The sequence below is a fragment of the Polypterus senegalus genome, chromosome 4 (genome assembly GCF_016835505.1).
Source record: "Polypterus senegalus isolate Bchr_013 chromosome 4, ASM1683550v1, whole genome shotgun sequence".
NCBI classification, from domain to species: Eukaryota; Metazoa; Chordata; class Cladistia; order Polypteriformes; family Polypteridae; genus Polypterus; species Polypterus senegalus.
The window spans coordinates 203466948-203486762 of record NC_053157.1 but is presented as its reverse complement, the minus strand read 5'-3'; the positions used below and the strand labels follow the sequence as shown (position 1 = coordinate 203486762).

Below are 19815 nucleotides of genomic sequence, written 5' to 3'. Positions count from 1 at the left end.
AAGTAGAACTAGAAACAACTTCATAAAAACTCAATTTTCTACATATACAAGGTGATGTGATAAAAGGTAAAGTGAAACCAGGCACAATTTACACTGCCTGGAGTGCACATATGACACATTCATTTTTTTCCCCAGCTATATAGTTTTGTCCTTGAATCCAGAACTTTTAAGGTCACTACTGATCTCTGTATAAAAATTAGTTTGAATATTTATCTGGTGGCTACTAAGTTAACAAATGGCACAGATGAATCTTTTAAAACAAGTTTTAAGCAGTGTAGGCTATATTTAGTTTACCACTAGAACTGCTATGCATTTTCTTAATACTAAACTGCCAGTCTATGCCATGTGGCTTCTGAATCCTTTTGTTATCACTAGGGGCCCATCAGCTCTGCCTCCTGATTACTTATCTCTATTGCCTTACCAACAAATGCCGCAGATAGACTAATATGGCTTTTTGGAAGTAAAAATAATTTATTGGTACACGGCATACAGTATATAGTTATATATTTTTTTTTAACATATCAGCATATGTTTTCAGGTGTTTTTGACGAGCATGAACTGTTACAGTGTGTTACTGCACTCACCACATGATGAATCAGCTGGTTCAGATCCTGGTTGGCAACCCCAAGTCCAGTCCCACCATGCGGAAATGACCATCTGTACGTCGGAGCCAGGTGTTACGTGGGCATCCCTTTGGCCAGTCACCTTGGTCCAGTTGCTCAGGTCCTCAACAATAAGGATCCTGATAGCTGGATCACCCTCGGGGAATCACGGCACATGGTCATAGCGCTGTAACTGACACTCCCTCACAAGACAGGTAATGTGCCTCATTTGGGACTTCGTCAGCAACCGCTCATTCGACACAAAGTCATACCAGCAGTTCCCAAGGATTCTTTGAAGATGCACAGTACCGAAAGAGTCCAGTCTTTGTCTCGGGTCACTGGATAGTATCCATGGCTCACAACCATGTAGCAAAACAGGAAGTATCGGGACTGTAAAGACTTGAACCGTTATCCTTTTGCAGATATATTCGGAGTGCTACACACCCCTTTCCATCGACTCAGTTGATCAAGCTGGCCTGTGGGACATCCTGAGACTTGTGAGATCCCCCATCCTCCCAGAAGTTGCTGGATGTGATGGCTGGCCGGTACTCTGATACTGTGAGTGCTGTGCAGAGTGGAGGCAGAACCACTGCGTTTTTCCTAGTTGATTCTGGGGTTCATCGGGTTGTATTCTTGCTCCTACCCTGTTCATTGCATGCATGGACTAGGTGTTTGGTAGGGTTGTGGGGTATCTGTTGATGAAGAAAGATTCACTGATCTTGACTTTGCTGACGATGCTGTGATCTCCACTGAGGTGCAAGTGTGCAAGTAAAAAACAAGATCCAGGCCTTTAATGACCTCTTGAGCACAGCCATCAGCAGTGTGTCTGTCTGCAAAGGGAATGTCAACCATGTTGAGAGGTTTACTTACCTCTGCAGTGATATTCATGTCTCTGGTGACACTTCCTCTGAAGTCAGTAGATGGATTGGGAGAGCATGGGGGATCATGAGGTCACTAGAAAGGGGTGTGTGGCACTCCCGATTTCTTTGCAAATACATTTTCAATCTGAAAAAAAAGCTCCATGGATGCGTGTGGCTTAAAACTGTTTCAGTATTCATTAATTAAATAGTGAAAAGCAAAACACATTTCAGTTAGCAGGGCACATCAAATAGTACATAAAGTAGAAAATTTTCATGATGACTCTTGACATAATTCTTGTTGTGTTTTATCTGTGTGTATTCTCCAATTTTACACTGCTTCTGTGAACAAAAATGAACTGAAGGGATACTGGGACACAAACAGCTTTGTCTAATTTGGCATAAATCCACTTCAGTGTTTATTTAAAATATTATATTCAGTCAAAGTGATTTTTTTCCATACAGTAGTTTATAAAATTACATCATTACTTACATATATTTCATGGATTATGTTGATAAGTGGCAGGCAGCATGTCAGACTGAGTATAATGCTGTTCACAGCACCAGTCTACAGTCATGTTTGCGGTTCGCGTATCCTGAAAAGGTGTGCAACTAATTCACGGTTGTTTTGCTACTTATATGTTCTGCATTATCAGTGTCTGTCTGTTACATTGACCATCTTTTGTGTCTTTTCACAGTAGGATGATAACTTTCTCATTTTGTATACTGTTTGGTACAGCAAGCAGCTTATTTGACATGCAAAGTGTATGCTTGAGGTTGAGTCAAATAACCATCTGTGCTCCATGTTGTGTCAACTTCTTCATCCTTGGTAAGATTGAGCGTGTGCTAATATGCTGGGTATCCCAAAAAATGTATACACACTTTGAATGAATAAAAATAAAAGTTTATCAAGATACGTTGTTATAATTCAAATTAAAGAAGACAAATGTAGAATCGGTTTTTAGAAGTGTTCAAACTACTAGCAGCTCTGGTCCAGGTACTGCTCATAAAATGGACTAATGGAAATATCACAGATCTTTTTATTTGGTCACATTTTCTTTCATTGACTGTTTTGAATTTATGGATTGTTGCTGTTTTGAGAAACCTTATCTTTGACATTACCCCATTTAAAAATAAATGAAAGTTCATTGCCATAAGATCTGGTGAACATGAGAGCTGCCTATTTGCCCAATCCATTTGTTTGGACAGTTTTGGTCAGATTTCTGTCAAGAGAAGCCCTTACGTCCTGATGGTAGTGGGGAGGTGCTCCATCCTGTTGGAAATAAAACTGGTCCTTGTCACTAAACTCCTCTCAAATCTGTGGTATGACACATTCCTGCAATAAGTTCAAATAAACTGCACCAGTTTTCTGTGTTGTCTTAATAAACATTGTATTTCTAATCATTCAAAGTGTCTATACATTTTTGGGACATCCTGTTTCTATAAACTATTTATAATCACAGCTTTTCCTTGGTGATCTGGGTTTGCACTCGTATGTAACATAACTGTTTTGGAGAGCGGCAGTGTCTCCCTTGGAATTGTGGAAGCTCATCAAAAGTGAAATGCCCCTTATGAGGTAAGCACACATACATTGCTCCTAAACCTAAGCATAGAAAGGGAAATGCCCACGTCCAGCACTGTGTAAAGTGATATGAACTTGTCATCAGTGAAGTGTCTCACATTGCTTGTGAAAAGCAAGCAGATCACATCAATAGTCTCTGATAATCAAGTGTGAGTTTTCTCCAAATAGGCAATAGTATCTAGTTTATATATTTGTTACTTATATTGGCAGCAAAACTTTGATTAGACTTAATTGGGTTAATTTGACTTTCAGTGTATGAAAGATAATAAACATTTCAACAACTGCTCATCAATGAGTATGTTTGACCTTACTTGTAATGCATGATAAATAATGTCTGGCATAAAGACACATTATTCCTTGATTGATCTGTTTCACAGTTTAAAATTACAAATCAAATAATTCAGATGTGATTAAAGTGTACATTGTAGACTTTAATTAAAGGGTATTTGCGTGCTTTTCTGTCACACTGTATTAAAATTACAATACTCTTTATACATGTACACGGTCCCTCTCATTTCAGAGCACAACAATGTTTGAGACGGCTGACGTCACGTGTGTGTTTCATTACTTCATTAGTGCAGGCATAAGATACTTACGCTTTGCTTCTGCCTTTGGTGTTTGTAGTTACCATTGTTTAACATTAGGACAAGAGCTGTGCCAATGAAAGTCAACAAAGTCATTATGAGGCTGAAAACCAGGATTAAAACCATTGGAGATATAAGTAATACTTTAAGGTTTCCCTAAATCAACTATCCATAATATCATTAAGAAAAAATAATTCACTGGTTAGCTCAATAATCACAAAGGGCATGGTAGGCCAAGGAAGACCTCCACTGCTGATGATAGAAGTGTCCAAACTATAGTCCAACAGATCAGAAACAGTCTTCAGGAGGCTTCTGTGTATATTTCAAAGACTGCTATCCAGAGAGAGCTTCATGAACAGAAATAGATAGGCCAAACTGCAAGATGCAAACCACTAGTTAGCCACAAAAACATAATAGCTAAATTACAGTTTGTGAGAAAGTCCCAAAAAGACCCATCAGAATTCTGGAAATGGGTCTTGTTGACAGAGGAGATAAAGATTAGCCTGTATCAGAGTGTTGGAAAGCTCAAAGTGTAGAGACCAAAAGGAACTGCTCAAGATCCAAAGCATACTACCTCTTCTATTAAATATGATGATGGGGGTCTTATGGCTTGGACCTTGTATGTCTGCCACAGGTACTGGCACTCATATCTTCACTGACAGCAGTTGAACAATTAATTCTAAAGTGTATAGAAACGTCATCTGCTCAAATTGCAGAAAATGCCCCATTAGATGGCAGTTCATTCTTCAACAAGATGATAATCCCAAACATACTGGTAAGGTAACACTGGAGTTTTTCAAAGTTAAAAAATGGAAAGTTCTTGAATGGCCAAGCCAGTCACATGATTTAAATCCAACTGAGCATACTTTCATATGCTGAAAAGAAGGCTTAAGGGGACAAACCCCCAAAACAAGCAGGAGTAGCAGATAACTGAATTTGAGGCTTGGCAGAGCATCATCAGAGAAGATACTCCGTAACAGGTGATGACTATGAATTGCAGACTTAAAAATCATTGCATTCAAGAGATATGCAAAAAAAGTACTAAATATGACTGCTTTAATATACCTGCCCAAACATTTTGGGGCCCTGAAATGGTGTGACCATGTATAAAAAGTGTAATTTTTACACTTTAATCATGTTTAAATTGTTTGATTGTAATTTTAAACTGTGAAGCAGAGCGGGTAAATCAAGCATAATTTATAAAAACATTTTGGATGAAACTGTAGATGCAACAAAAATCTAATCCAATATACCTAGTTATTGTTTTTAGTTGCGTCTAAGTGTTTTAGGTATTATGTGTTAAGTTAGCATCCACCTAAAATGCAGACTGTTTGCTATTTCATGTGTTTGCTAGGGTAGCTAAATGTGCATTGTTGTCATTGAAAGTGTTCTTTAGAATGTGATTTTTGAAGTTACTATATGATAAAAGGAAAATAAGAAATATAGCAGTTATTTAAACATTTGAAAGCAGCTTTCAAGACGTAAGGGAACTTAGTTTCAGGAGTTAAAGGAGTGATATTGGTAGAAGAAATATTTAAAAATCTGTTCTTAGTACAACAGTAGATCAAAAAGCAGAGCAGTAACCTAGACAAAGCTGTCCCAAATTGTGTTGTTAAGGGGTGTTCTCAGGAATCAGAAATTTGGCAATTTTACTAATAACAATACAAGACAAAAAATGAAAATTACAAAAGGAAGATCATAGAAGCAATGCGGAAAAACAAATTTGTAAAATAACTCAGTATTGTATTACATGTCTGGAGCAATATGGTGCTGAAATTAGTGCAAGTTAAAACAAACAAGTTCTTTTATAATCAGATGTCAGTTTTTGTCTTTATTTAGGACTGTTTTCAGATACATTTGATTCATCTTTGAATAGTGACCTTTGATCTGAAAACCCTATTTAGATACCTAATAAGTTCCTTGAATTTAAAACTGCTAGGTTAGAGAGAGCTGAAATATATGATTGTCATGAAAACATGTGATTGTCATGCACTGGAACAGCATACAATAGCATCTGTGCCATTAAAGTGTTTCATAGATTGATTCCAGATTTTATGTGAGAGATGCTAAAAAATTAGTTACTGGTAACTGGAGCACAGAAGAAAGCATACTGAGCAGATTTTGTGTAAAATTTCCTTTCAGTATGTTCTACTCTGTTATCTTGTAGTTCCATCCATTGCTGTGATGCTTCTGGGTTAGAATATAGTAATTTTATGCAAATGTGCATTTTATGATAAAGATATTTTTACTCCTTGAAAGATTTTTCTGTATCCATATGTAGCAGGACCTTTGGAGCCTTGTTTATTATAGAGATATTCTGCACCTGATAATTGTTTTACATTAGATAATCAGTGTCTTAAAAAAATTATCTTGATCTTTAATATCATGAAGGGCATTACATCTGTTTTCTTCAGCTGAAACTGTGGGAGAATCTCAACTCATTATTCAGTTGTGAAATTAATCATGAAGACAGGGTCTTGATCAATTTTTGAAAAGGCAGTGATTGATGCAACAAATTGTTAGCATCTTGAATTTTGATGAGTCTCGGAGGTTTGTTCAGCTTTTCTACAAGCAGTGTGTTTCTCTGTCGTAATTTGATGTTATTGAGAAATTTGTTGGCATAAGATTCTCCATTTCTGAACTTGATAATTTATTGATACTTTATATATTTTTAAATATTTTTTCTGATGTTAAGTCTTTTCATGCTTTTCTCAATGCTTATAAAAAGAACTAGCCAACCTGCGGGGTACCATACGCCGCATAATCAGGCCGGTTTTTTAATAATTTTTAAGCACTGGGAGAAAATTAACATTTGAAAAATCGGTAATGTAATAAATCAGTAAGAAAAGCAACATTGTAACAATGCACGGAACGAACCAACACACAATCGTCCGTGACTGAAAACTGGCGGACCGAAAGCGTGCCTTCTCTTGACAGACAGAGGGATGGGGGTGTACGGCGCGGAGTGTGAAACGGGAGGAGAGGAGAAAGACGTCCATTCAGCTCCCTCCATCATGCTAGTCTGCTGAATTCTCGTTCAGTATGTACTGCCCGCTCATGTGCCCACCTTCAACTGGTCACTTGAGTCGTTGGCTGATTTTCTAAATATAATCCACCAAGACACCCGACCACAGTAGTAGCGAGGTGGGAAGGGGGTGCGTGCAAAGGGTTGGGACGCAAGTCGTGGGAGGGTATGAGTCGCACTTAGTGGGAATTCCACGGTTTGCAGCCCGAATGGGGTTCAACGGCTTACCTACGCCTCTCTGCGCCGGGTAGACAAATGCTCAATGTCATGCATAATTATTTATTGAATGCCAAACACTTCTGTAAAGACACGGTTGTCTAAAACGGGTTGGTGTGAGAATACAACAGTAAGTGTATGAAAAGATGAAACTCTGAAGAGAGCAAAATACAACACAACAGTGAACCTGTGGCATAACAAACGGCGCATAATTATTTATTGATGGTTGAACACTTCTGGAAAGACACATTTGTCTAAAAAGGGAGGGTTCGAGGATACAACAGAAAGTGAATGAAAAGATGGAACTCTAGACTTTTCATTGCTTTGTGTGGTTTTGGCTGCCTTTCTGTATATATATATATACTGTATATATACTAGCAAAATACCCGCGCTTCGCAGCGGAGAAGTAGTGTGTTAAAGAAGCAATGAAAAAAAAGGAAACATTTTGAAAATAACGTAACATGATTGTCAATGTAATTGTTTTGTCACTGTTGTGAGTGATGAGTGTTGCTGTCATATATATATATATATATATATTTACACACACACACACACACAAACATATATATATACATATCTATACATATACACATATATACACACACACATATATACATACATATATATCTACATATATATATACATACACACATATATAAACATATATATACATATACATACATATCTACATATATACACACACAGCTATTTCGTATCAGTGCAATACGCTGCTTGTTAAAATGGATAACTCCCGCTCTTACATGCAAGTCTGCGTGGATATTATGAACTATCGTATTTGTTCAAGTTCTATTTAAATTTTAAATAGAAGGAATTTTTATTTAGTCGACAGAAATATCTTTGGTAGGAATGGTAAAAACAGACAGGAATATTATTCCTGAATAAATCAACTCAAACCTTAAACAACTTATAATATTTTGCTCTCCATAAAAATATATCCTGTCTAAATTATACAAGTTAGAAATAAAGTAAACATTAAAAGAACAAACATTCAAATTTCTTTACTCTTATGTAATTTTATATTTTATAAAAAATAAACTTAGATTTTAAATATCCCAAAAGATTTTGCTCTCCATAAAAATATATCCTGTCAATAAAAATTCAAATATGAACATGCTGCATAACAAAACCTGGAAATATAAATAAAATGTGTTCCTTTCAGCAATAACAAATCAAATCATTCAGTTGTCTTTGCTCATATGTCATTTTAGAGCTGGACGCCTGGCATCTTTTTTTGGCCACAGGTTCGTTTCTGTTTGGTGTGAGGTTCTGTGTTGTGGAGATTCTCAGGATGGATTGCAGGTGCTCATCAGTGAGGTGACTCCTGTGTGCTGTTTTGTTAGTCTTTATCACTGAGAAGAGCTTCTCACACAGATATGTGCTACCAAACATGCACAAGGTTCGAGCCGCATGTAGACGGACTTTTTGTTCTTCAAAGTCACCAAAGCGCCGTGCAAACTCAGTGCGCTCAGTTTATCAGCAAAATGCGTATTTGGGAACACCGTAGTGACGACTTGGTTTAACATTACTTGGTAACAGGGAAAGTGGGGCAAGTGGTTGTGTCTCCCATAAAAGCAGCCTCAATTGAAATCACTTTGTGATTGTGCACGGGTAAAAACGTCCGCTGAAGTGTCAGATTCTTATTTAATTCTTCTGCTTTCTGTATCTTCTGCATTGCATTCAGGTCTTTCAGGTTACCCTGATGTTTTGTTTTATAGTGCCGTCTTAGATTAAATTCTGTAATTACAGCCACAATAGCTCCACAAATGAGACACACGGGTTCAGTAAACATATACTCAGCCTCCCATCGGTTTTTAAAGGCTCTATTTTCAGAATCAACTTTTCTCTTCAGCATCGTGTGAGCTAGCGTTGCATTATGGGATCTGTAGTTTATTGTGTTACCAGCGCTTCATATACCCGGGCTTTAATAACAATAATACAGTATATAAAATGATCTCGCGCGGATATAATTACGCCGGGCGGATGTGGCCCGCGCCCTTGAGTTTGACACATATGGACTAAATAGAACTTGAAAAGATATTTTTTCAAATGTGATCGCGCAATTCAGATAGAGTTGACGCGACTACAGCCTGCATGCCTCAATAGTCATCCTCCCTCGCCTTACTTTTTACCGTTCATCTAATGAATACACTGAGTATGGCTTTACCAAAACAATCATTGATGGCGAATAAAGTATCCATTATTCGAGTATGTAGATCGGGTTATATATATATACATATATATATATACCCGCGTATCGCAGCGGAGAAGTAGTGTGTTAAAAAAGCTAGAAAAAGAAAAGGGAACATTTTAAAAATAACGTAACATGACTGTCAATATACAGTATTTGTTTTGTGAGTGTTACTGAGTGTTGCTGTCATCAAGGATTTGATTATCATTATTTCTTTCAATCAGGTTCGTATTTGTAGGATGTGTTGTGTTCAAGTTACATTCCGTGTTTGTCAATCGTTGTAAAGATGACAGGTTTCATTCATCGATTCATTTCTTACTGCATCAATAAACAGCTCGTCTTCTTCTTTATCTGAGACCTGACACACTGCATGCACGGTTTTTTACACTGTCTTCCTTTAGCGGGACATTGACTTTTCCAACGTGTGCTTTGTTTCCGCAGTAGTTGGATTTATGAATATGCTTGTATGTATGAGGCGCTTCATATTTTTGCTGCCTTTTCAATTGTGTAATTCGGTTTTTGTTCAGCTCTTTGGAACTGTTGCCTTTTATCTGTGCACTGCGTCAGTTCACGTGAGCCACTCGGTGTACATGCATCGAAGGTTCCCAGCTGTGCTGGTGCCATCTCCTGCTATGTCCATGGCTGTATTTAATGTTACCTTAGTCCTGGCACTTAAAACTTTCTCTCGCAGTTTCGCTGAGTTTGTGTCAAACACCACCCTGACCATCTCATCTTCCTCTCCATAAGCACAGTCCTTCACCCGTGAATATTTACCCGTGGCAGTTTGCTATTGGATTGCCGCTGACGGACGGCCTTATATGGGCAGGCACTAAATTACAAACGCCAGCGGCAGCCTGTCTATGAACTTAATTTAAAGTGTAGGTTTACATCGTGCTTTGTTTCCAAGTAGCAGAACTCATGAATATGGTTGTATATGTCACTCGCCGCTTCTTATTGTTTAGCTGCCTTCTCAATTATATAATGCATGTTTTCTTGAGCGCTTTTTTGAGGTCTTCCTGGTTTTCTATGTACTGCGTGATTACGTGGGAGGTGTGATGATGTCACACGAAACTCCGCCACGGCGTTGAAGCTCATCTCCATTACAGTAAATGGAGAAAACTGCTTCCAGTTATGACCATTACGCGTAGAATTTCGATATAAAACCTGCCCAACTTTTGTAAGGAAGCTGTAAGGAATGAACCTGCCAAATTTCAGCCTTCCACCCACACAGGAAGTTGGAGAATTAGTGAGTGAGTGAGTGAGTGAGTGAGTGAGGGCTTTGCCTTTTATTAGTATATATATATATATATATATATATATATATATATATATATATATATGTAAAATCCACCAAGACACCCGACCACGGTAGTAGCGAGGTGGGAAGTGGGTGTGTACAAAGTGCAGGAGCATCTAAGAAGACGCATGTTTGTCGCGGATGCGAATTGCTGTATGTAGTGTGTAAAACAGTTTGCTATGGTGCACGTGGTCGTGCGTCATAACCGAAAACTCGGTTTTTAAAGACTGCTTACTTTATTGTGTTTTAACATCAGTTGTAAAGGAATGTTTTAAGGATCCCATGGGATACCCTCGGTTTTGGCTGCTTTCCTATATATAATCCACCAAGACACCCGACCATGGTAGTAGCGAGGTGGGAGGGGGTGTGTACAAAGGGTAGGGGCGTAATGAGTGGGAGCGTATGAGTCACACTTAGTGGGAATTCCATGGCTTGCAGCCCGAATGGGGTTCAACGGCTTACCCACGCCTCTCTGCGCTGGGTAGACACACAGTCTATCTCATGCATAATTATTTATTGAATGCTAAACACTTCTGGGTAGACACGGATGTCTAAAACGGGTTGGTGTGAGAATACAACAGTAAGTGAATGAAAAGATGGAACTCTGGAGAGAGCAAAATGCAACACAATAGTGAACCCGTGGCATAATAAATGCCGTGTGGCTCAGACGTGCATGTGGACTCTTACCACAGACGAAAGTGACTAACTGAGTGGTTGGTGAGTTTTTGCGTCCGGGCAAATGGGCAGGCAGTGTGAATGCCTAGAGAGCGAGGGTAGACGCCGGCCGGTGAAAAAGGACTGTTGGTGGACAGGGAAACGTCTTCCGTGTTCCTGCAGGAGCATCTAAGAAGACGCATGTTTGTCGCGGATGCGAATTGCTGTATGTAACGTGTAAAACAGTTTGCTATGGTGCAAACGGTTGTGCGTCGTAACCGAAAACTCGGTTTTTAAAGACTGCTTACTTTATTGTGCTTTAACCTCAGTTGTAAAGGATTGTTTTAAGGATCCCATGGCATACCCCTCGCAAACCGTTTCACACACTGCATATGGCAATTCACCTCCGCGAGAAACATGCCTCTATGAACAGTCAACGTAGCTCGGAGGTACATGACATTAACCTGACCTGCACTGCATGTGACCTCTACGACAGACAAATATAAATGACGCCATTTTTTCTGTGTCCTCGCGTCCGAGTTGGTGGGGGTGGCCCTGCAAGTTGTCGTCGTATCCAATGGTCTTGGAGTTGGTGGGCGTGGCTCCTGCCCTTATGATTTTATGAGAGCTCATATAAGAAATAAAGACAAAATCTTTATCGTCTAAATTAGGTGCATATAGAGTATTGATAATTAGTGTGTTGAATGCAGTTTCTTCATCACTGTAAAATGTCCAATAGATTTTAGTAGTTAAGAAGAGGATTAGTTGATGAATTAGAAGTTTCAGTTCTCAGTTCTCTTACTAGAGTTAGAATGGAAAGTGTAAGCAACTCAGTTTGTTTTCAACTGAATTAGATTTTTTGCACATTACATGGGCTCCTGCAAAGCTGCCACAGTGGGCACCCTTGCTTAAAATGTCTGTTACTATGAATAGTTAAGTGAACAGAAGATGGACTAATCACCAAAAGGCATAAATTTAAAGATGACACATTTCTTTTCAGCATTTTATGCAAAATTAGTATATTGTTTTTGTTTTGTACAATTGTACAGTGGGGGAAAAAAGGATCACCATAGAAAAGTTTGGGCACCCAATATGATATTTAAGGTCTCGGATAACTTTTACCAGGGTCACAAACCTTAATTAGATTGTTAGGGCTATGGCTTATTCACAGTCATCATTAGGAAAAATCATTTGATGCAGATTGCAAAGCTGTATACATTCTCTGACTCCTCAAACCTTGTCCCAACAATCAGCTGTCATAAGCTCATCTAAGCAGCTGCCTAGAGCCCTGAAAAATAAAATAGTTGATGCTCACAAAGCAAGAGAAGGCTACAAGAAGATAGCAAAGCGTTTATAGGGAGCAGTTTCCTCAGTTTGTAATGTTCTTAAGAAATGACAGTTAACAGGAATGGTGGAGGTCAAGTTGAGGCCTGGAAGACCAAAAAAACTTTCTAAAAGAACTGCTCATTGGATTACTAGAAAGGCAACTAAAACCACATGTTTGACTGCAAAAGACCTTCAGGAAGATTTAGTAGACTCTGGAGTGGTAGTGCACTGTTCTTTTGTGTGTAGCGACACCTGAACAAATATGACCTTCATGGTAAGAGTCAGCAGTAGAAAACCTTTCCTGCATCCTAGTCACCAAATTCAGTGCCTGAAGTTTGCAAATGAACATCTAAACAATCCTGGTGAATTTTGGAAACCAGACCTGTGGATTGATGAAGTCAAAATAGAACATTTTGTCCACAATATGCAAAAGTATGTTTGAAGAAAAAAAGGTTGCCGAATTCCAGGAAAAGAATGCCTTTCCAAATATTAAACATGGGTGTGGATCGATCATGCTTTGGGCTTGTGTTGCAGCCAGTGGCACAGGAAATACTTCATTGTTAGAGGAAAGAATAGAGCCAAATAAATACCTGCAAATTCTAAAAGCAAACATCACGCCATCGAAGTTAAAAAGAGGATGGTTCCTACAACAAGATACTAATCTGAAGGACACCTCAAAATCTACAATGGAATACCTCATGAGGCATAATCTGACAATTTTACCAGGGCTCTCACAGTCCCATGACCTTAACATCATTGAAAATCTGTGGATAGATATAAAAAGAGCAGTGCATGCAAGACAGCCCAAGAATCTTGCAGGATTAGAAGCCTTTTGCAAGGCCGAATGGGTGAAAATACCCCAAGTAAAAACTGAAAGACTCTTAGCTGGCTACAAAAAGCGCTTACAAACTGTGAAACTTGCCAAAAGGCATGTTGCAAAGTACTGACCATGTTGGGTGCCCATACATTTGCTTCAGGCTCTTTTAATTTTTTTTTTTTTTGTATTTTGTACCTGTGAATGATGGAAATAAATGTAATCTTGCTTAAAATATTAAAGAAATGTGTCATCTTTAACTTTATGCCTTTTGGTAATTAGTTTGTCTTCTGCCCACTTAATTATTCACAGTAACAAAGATGCCCAAACTTTTGCATGCCACTGTATTGGGTGGGCCAGATCTAATTATGCAGTTTTCATTACGCTGGAACTTAAGTTTATTACATAGAAAATCACCCGAAAAATCCCGGACCATTGAGAAGTGTATGAACTGACGACATGAAGAATCGTCTTTGTGCCGAACTGGAATCGTCCCAGTATAAATCAAAGTCATCCAGGCGATCTGGATCTGCATAATTAGATCTCGACCACCCTGTATACCTGACCCCATGGAGATAGGATGTGGAAAAACCTTTTTTTATGAATTCATGATGTGGGCAAATCAAGTTCTATCTATGATTGAGACCCTTAATGTTCTAGTTTGGAGATTTTATTGAATAACCTTCGTTTTGAGTTTTGTGTTTTAGAAAAAAGTTTTTATTTTTTTTTAATTTTAGCAGAATTCAGCATTTCCTACTGCTTAATTTGACAATAACTGCGTGAGCATAGAATTAGATGTACATGACTTATTTTCTCCCTCCCTGTCTTACCCTCCTAAATGAGGCTAACATATTTGAAATACAGTTTCCCCCATCAGCAGTGATTAATAATAGTAGTATTATTGTGAGTTGGTGTAGTAAGTTGCTGAAAATTATGATACATAAGCAATCCTAGTAAAACAATCGGAAGGTAAAAGTAAAATAAATTAAAAATGAATAGAAACAATAAAATACATAAAAACCAGATAGTGACGTGTTATTTTTAGGTTAAACTAAGACACATGTCACTTCTATATATTTTTGTTGGAAGACTGGGCTTGTGCGGATCTGAGAAAAGAACACAATTACATATTTCTTTTTACAGTAAAAGTGCTATAGTCAAGAGTTTGAGTGAGTGTACATGTGCCTGACTTTTCAGATGGAGTTTACCATTGTTATTTAATGATGCATGGATGTGGATATTCTGGTTGCCACCGTTGACTGATACAGTTTTGTTCACCTTTGCTAATATGGATAACTGGTGACTCATATTTTTTTTAGTTTACTTCAGGTCTGAATAATTTTAGCTGAAAACTTACTATGTGTTATCAAAGGAACATCAGCAGCATGTGAAACTAAGGTGAACACACTTATTGTTAACTTGCTGACTTTTATATTCTCCTAAGTCAATTCCTCTTTCATTCAATATATTTTACACAGCTGAAAAAAGGCATTCACTGTCCACACTGGTAAAAGATGCCAATTGGTACTTCCACATACTGCCTTTGTCAAGGTGGAGAAATGGGCTGGATTGCTTGCCCAATACTGTTATTTCTGGAGATAGGGGGCTCTCTGAAATAGCTGTTTAGCTGAAAGAAATGAAAAATAAACAAGTTTAGAACATTTTACCTGTATATTAATAATAATACATTATTGTTAGGCTGACCAGATTTGTGGTGTATAAAATTTGGACAATCCCCTGTACTAACCACTGCCATTAACAAAAATTTCTGGTTATGACATTATAAGCCCAATATGTAATGCTTTGTGTTGTATAATGGGTGTTTTATATAAAGTGTGATGTGCGTTTAAGAGCCTGCAGCACAACCTGTTCTATACTGTGACACTTTAAGTGTGCCTTTAGATATTGAGACAATGTGGTATATCATTGGATCATTTTGTATTAAAATTATGTTTGCATTAAAACTACAATAATTCCTGTTTTAAAAATTTTACTGTTTGTTCTCAGGGGACTCATTTCTCATTAAATTAAATTTCTTCACTTTTTTCCTAAATCAACTTGAATGCCCAAAAAGGAAAACCCTACAAGCTGTGTTGCTTCAATGACAATTTTGCAGGTGTTTTGGTAAAAGTGAATTGTAAATGCTTGATGAAAAAGTTATGAGGCAATGACTTTAACATGAGCCTTTTTGTTTCAGTTCATTTTTAACAGCACATTTTGTCCTCCACTGTTAAGCTATGTCTGCCTACCATGCCATCTGTAGGTTAGCGACAAATGCCCGATGATACTGAATGGATATTTAGATTTTGCAGTATATAATTTGAGGTTGAAAAATATCTGACAGAATTAGATTTTTTTTCAAAATATTTAGGACACTTGACCATTATTTTTACGTTTCAGTTATTTTACCTCGGCAGCAGTTGAATGTGGATTTGCAGCCACATGCACATTTTCCTCAAGAATTTCTTTACAACAACAACAACAACAACATTTATTTATATAGCACATTTTCATACAAAAAGTAGCTCAAAGTGCTTTACATAATGAAGAAAATAAAAATAAAAGACAAAATAAGAAATTAAAACAAGACAACATTAGTTAACATAGAAAAGGAGTAAGGTCCGTTGGTCAGGGTGGACAGAAAAAACAGAAAAAAAAAACTCCAGACGGCTGGAGAAAAAAAAAATTATATGACTCCAACAACGAAGCAGCAACTATATCTCTCAGAGTGCAAATCTTTTACTCTTGTGGTTTGCTATGGCCTGTTTCCACCAGCAGACATCTCAACCAGTTTTTTCTCCAGTACTACTTGCACTTGTGGTTTAGTATCTTGGTCAAAAAATCGATCTTTGAACTTTGTGTCATGGACAGTTGATAGATTGTATGGTGGCTCTATAAATATGCCACTGAAGTGTTTTGTGACAGACTGAAAAAGTGTGTTTTTCAACGTCTGAACTCTACAGTCCATTTTGCCACACTTGCAAGAAGGAATTACATCCACAATTGTAGATGAATGCTCTGTTATATCTTTAGTAAGGTGCTTAAATGGTTAAAGTAGAGTAATCATGTTTTCTGCAAGTCCCCACTGATGTGCCATTAGAGGTTCAGAAAGTTTCCATTCAGCGCTGTACGCAACAAAAGTATGCTTGTGATCAACAAGACTTTCATCTTATATGCGTTGTTCCAATGAATAGGGACATCTTGCTATAGCATTCTTGTTGGGGAAACCTAGCTCTGTTTGAATTTCTCTCATCTGCATAATCGCAAGCTGTGAGTGCTTAAAATGAGTGACTATCTGTCCCTCAGTTGCAATGCAGGTGGAAATGCTTCTCTGGCTCAAAGTGTGCACAATGCAGTCTAAAATATTTTGTGCCAGATTCTTCTCTAGCTTTTGTCATGCTGCGAGTGCTATCATGAAGCACCATGTGCATGTTACTTTTTGAAATGTTCTACTTCGCTCAAATGGAATCAAAACTTGGTGAAGTGAGAACTGGAGAACCCATTAGCATGTAACACAACTTTTTATGCCTCAGGTTTTTTTTTGGGTCAATCCAGTGTGCTCTCAGACTTTGCATGCTAATGGGGCTGACCTCTGAGCTGCACAAATCTTGAGTGAAGCTAATGCCAATGACATTAACATTGTTTCTTTAAAGCGCATGTATATGTGTAGCAATTGCATATCATCATCGAGTGCTATCATCTCCATAAGTTTAATAGTTACACCTTTAGCTCTGATGTAGTCTTGTTGAAATGACTTCACATTTTAACACTAGAATTACCAGAGCCTACGAAAAAACTCGTAGATCCGTCCCACCTTAAATCACTTCTTAAAACTGTTCTCACCTCTCCACCAGCCTCCTTTGTCCTGTAAATGTGCCGATAAAAGCAAACTGCAAGCAGCCGTCTATTCCATCCCCCACCGACTCAGAACGTGCACGAACTTCTCCGAGCTCATGCCTCGATTATCTGGGAGTGAAGTGGAGTTTTAGAGTGGAAATAATAGATTGTTATTTGGAACATACGCATTTCATGTGTGTTCCATTTCTATAGTGATCTGTGTAAACACAATGTTAAAACAGAACCTTTTTCATATTTTAGTAATAAATGTTACAAAATGTAGACATAAACTATAAAATGTGTGAAGCCTGACATCCAAAGAGCAAATAAACACTTTCATAAAAGGTTCAAGACTTTTACAACAGCTTCCGTGGCGTACTGGTAAGATTTCCTCACTTAGAGCGCAGCAGACTTGCTGTACTTCAAGAGATTAGAGTTCGATTCTCCACTGGGGAGAAAATTTATTTATTTTTAACCTTCGCCGTTCTGCCTGCCTGAACTCCCTGTCTATCTATATAGTAATAACAGTAATTTCTATAGGAGCTTCCCTGTCTGCCTATCATATAGTGCCTTTCCTTCCTACCTATCTATATATCTATCCCCTTAGCTGTTTTTTATATATCTATTATACAGTGCCTTCCTTGTTTATTTATATATCTAGTGCCTTCTCTGCCTGTCTGTCTGATTGCATATAGCGCTGAACTTACTGCTCTGTACTATTCTGTCCTCTGCATGTCCTGGAGTACAAAAGAAACAGCACCATACAGCAACATGTGCGAACTGGCAAGATCGGGGAAAAAACACGCAGTCACTCATTACAAACTGCAAGATGAATGAAAGAGACAATATATGTAAAAACATCATCGCACTAATGCAATATTATTTGAAAACGAACAGCATCAGATCGGGTTTGAATATGCGCCCGTTCTGACGCTGTTCGTTTTCAAATAATATTGCATGTTCTGTGCGTTGAAACTGCTGCACTGAATAAGCTGACTTCTTCTGTAACAGCGTCAGCGTGTATTCAAACCGATCTGACGATGTTCGTATTCAAATAATATTGCATGTGCTGAACTACTTTAGAATAAAAACATACATTTGATTTCAGTCAGTCTGTAAGAGCCAGTGTAAATGCATGATAATTGTAAAGGTTAGCTTTTTTTTTTTAATTCAGTTCCATTCTCTCAGTCGCATTCACGATCCCATCCCCCCATCTGACAATGCTGTTTTCACATAAAGACGCGCTATAACTCAAATGTGATTTATTTGGAGACGCACTATAGCTCGAATGCGATTTATTTGGAGATGCGCTATAGCTCGAATGTGATTTATTTGGAGACGCGCTATACTCGAATGTGATTTATTTGGAGACGCGCTATACTCAAATGTTATTTATATAGGGAAGAAAGTACAATGTCGGGTGCTCATTCAGTGTAATAGGAACCATAGCACAGAGAGATGTGTACACTGCAACAAGTACACATGTCGTGAATGTAGCAAGGGTGTGTGGGGGAATTGTTAACATTTGAATGTGATGATTTTATATAGCACGGATCGGAAATCAGCAGTTCTTAGCATTGCACCATGCAAGCTGTCATATCAACCGCCTACTGTAACTTGCTTTATTTTTTCACTTATAGTCTAGAATAAAAGTGCACTTGTTTTGTTATACTTGTACACTAACATATGTTCCTGTGTTTGAGCGACACGGGCATGCTGAAAAAAATAGACGTGTAATGCCACAAAAAGTGCACGCAGGCACTTCAGTTCGCAAGCATTGGTACGAGAATGCAGTCACAAGTACGCTGCGGAGCTACAGCGCATCTTTATGTGAAAACCGCATTCTCAGATGTGTAGGGAAGGATCCTGAACTCGACTGAGAGAATGAAAAGTGAATAAAAAAAAAACTAACCTTTACAAATATCATAAATTACACCGGCTGTTACACACTGAAATCAAATGCATGTTTTTATTCTAAAATAGTAAGAATAAGAGCAGTTTACTTCTCAAAACTGAATCGTGTGGGATCGAACTCATGACCTTTTGAATATTAGTCAGCGGCTGATACCATTACGCTACCATGGCAGTTGTAGTAAGTATGTGTCAATGTGGCATGCTAAGGTGGCTTTTTTCTGCAGTTATATTTTTGAATAAAAGCATACTTGTTCTGTTATATTTGTACCTTTTGTGAAAGTGTTTGATATTTGGACTTCAGGCTTCATACATTATATAGTTTATGCTTACATTTTGTCATTTACTACTACAATATGAAAAAAGTTTCTGCTTTAAAAATGTGTTTACATGGATTACTGTAGAAACGGAACACACGTGAAATGCGTGTATTCCAAATAATGATCTATTATTTCCACTCTAAAACTCCACTTCACTCCCAGATAATCAATCAAGGCATGAGCTGGGAGAAGTTTGTGCACGTTTTAAGTCATTGGGGGGATGGAATAGCAAGCTATTTGCAGCTTTTCTTTTAACAGTATATTTAGATTAACAAAAGACGCCGACGGAGAGGTGAGAACAGTTTTAAGAAGCGATTTAAGGTGGGACGGACCTACAAGTTTTTTTCGTAGGCTCTGGTAATTCTAGTGTTAAAGGGGTTGCTGTACAAGGCCACCATTAGTGAGCCCGTTAACGTCTGATTTAAGTTTTATTTTGGTAGCATTAGCAGCTAGAAATTGTATGTATATGTATAATTTGTTATCGTAGGTCTCCAGTTGAGTAATACAATTTGTGGTGTTGAATGAATTAATTCTGTAGCCTCATTTTTTTCAGGCAGATCTGATATGATAGCAAATCTGTT

The 19815-nt window shown here is 37.9% G+C and overlaps 1 protein-coding gene and 1 long non-coding RNA gene across 9 annotated transcripts in view; one reads left to right on the top strand and one right to left on the bottom strand.

The window, feature by feature from the left end:
* The window catches only part of dctn1b (dynactin 1b), a 156787-nt gene that overhangs the window by 5203 nt on the left and 131769 nt on the right, over positions 1 to 19815 (top strand). The gene's annotated exons all lie outside the window — the stretch shown is intronic.
* Positions 1 to 19815, bottom strand: part of LOC120527920 — an 81832-nt gene that overhangs the window by 49898 nt on the left and 12119 nt on the right. The window contains exon 3 of one of the 8 annotated variants that reach the window (XR_005633430.1): positions 13853 to 14793. The exons of the other annotated variants lie outside the window; for them this stretch is intronic. This is a non-coding gene — a long non-coding RNA (uncharacterized LOC120527920). Of the gene's footprint in view, positions 1 to 13852; positions 14794 to 19815 lie in introns of those variants that run through there. 8 annotated transcript variants of the gene reach the window in all.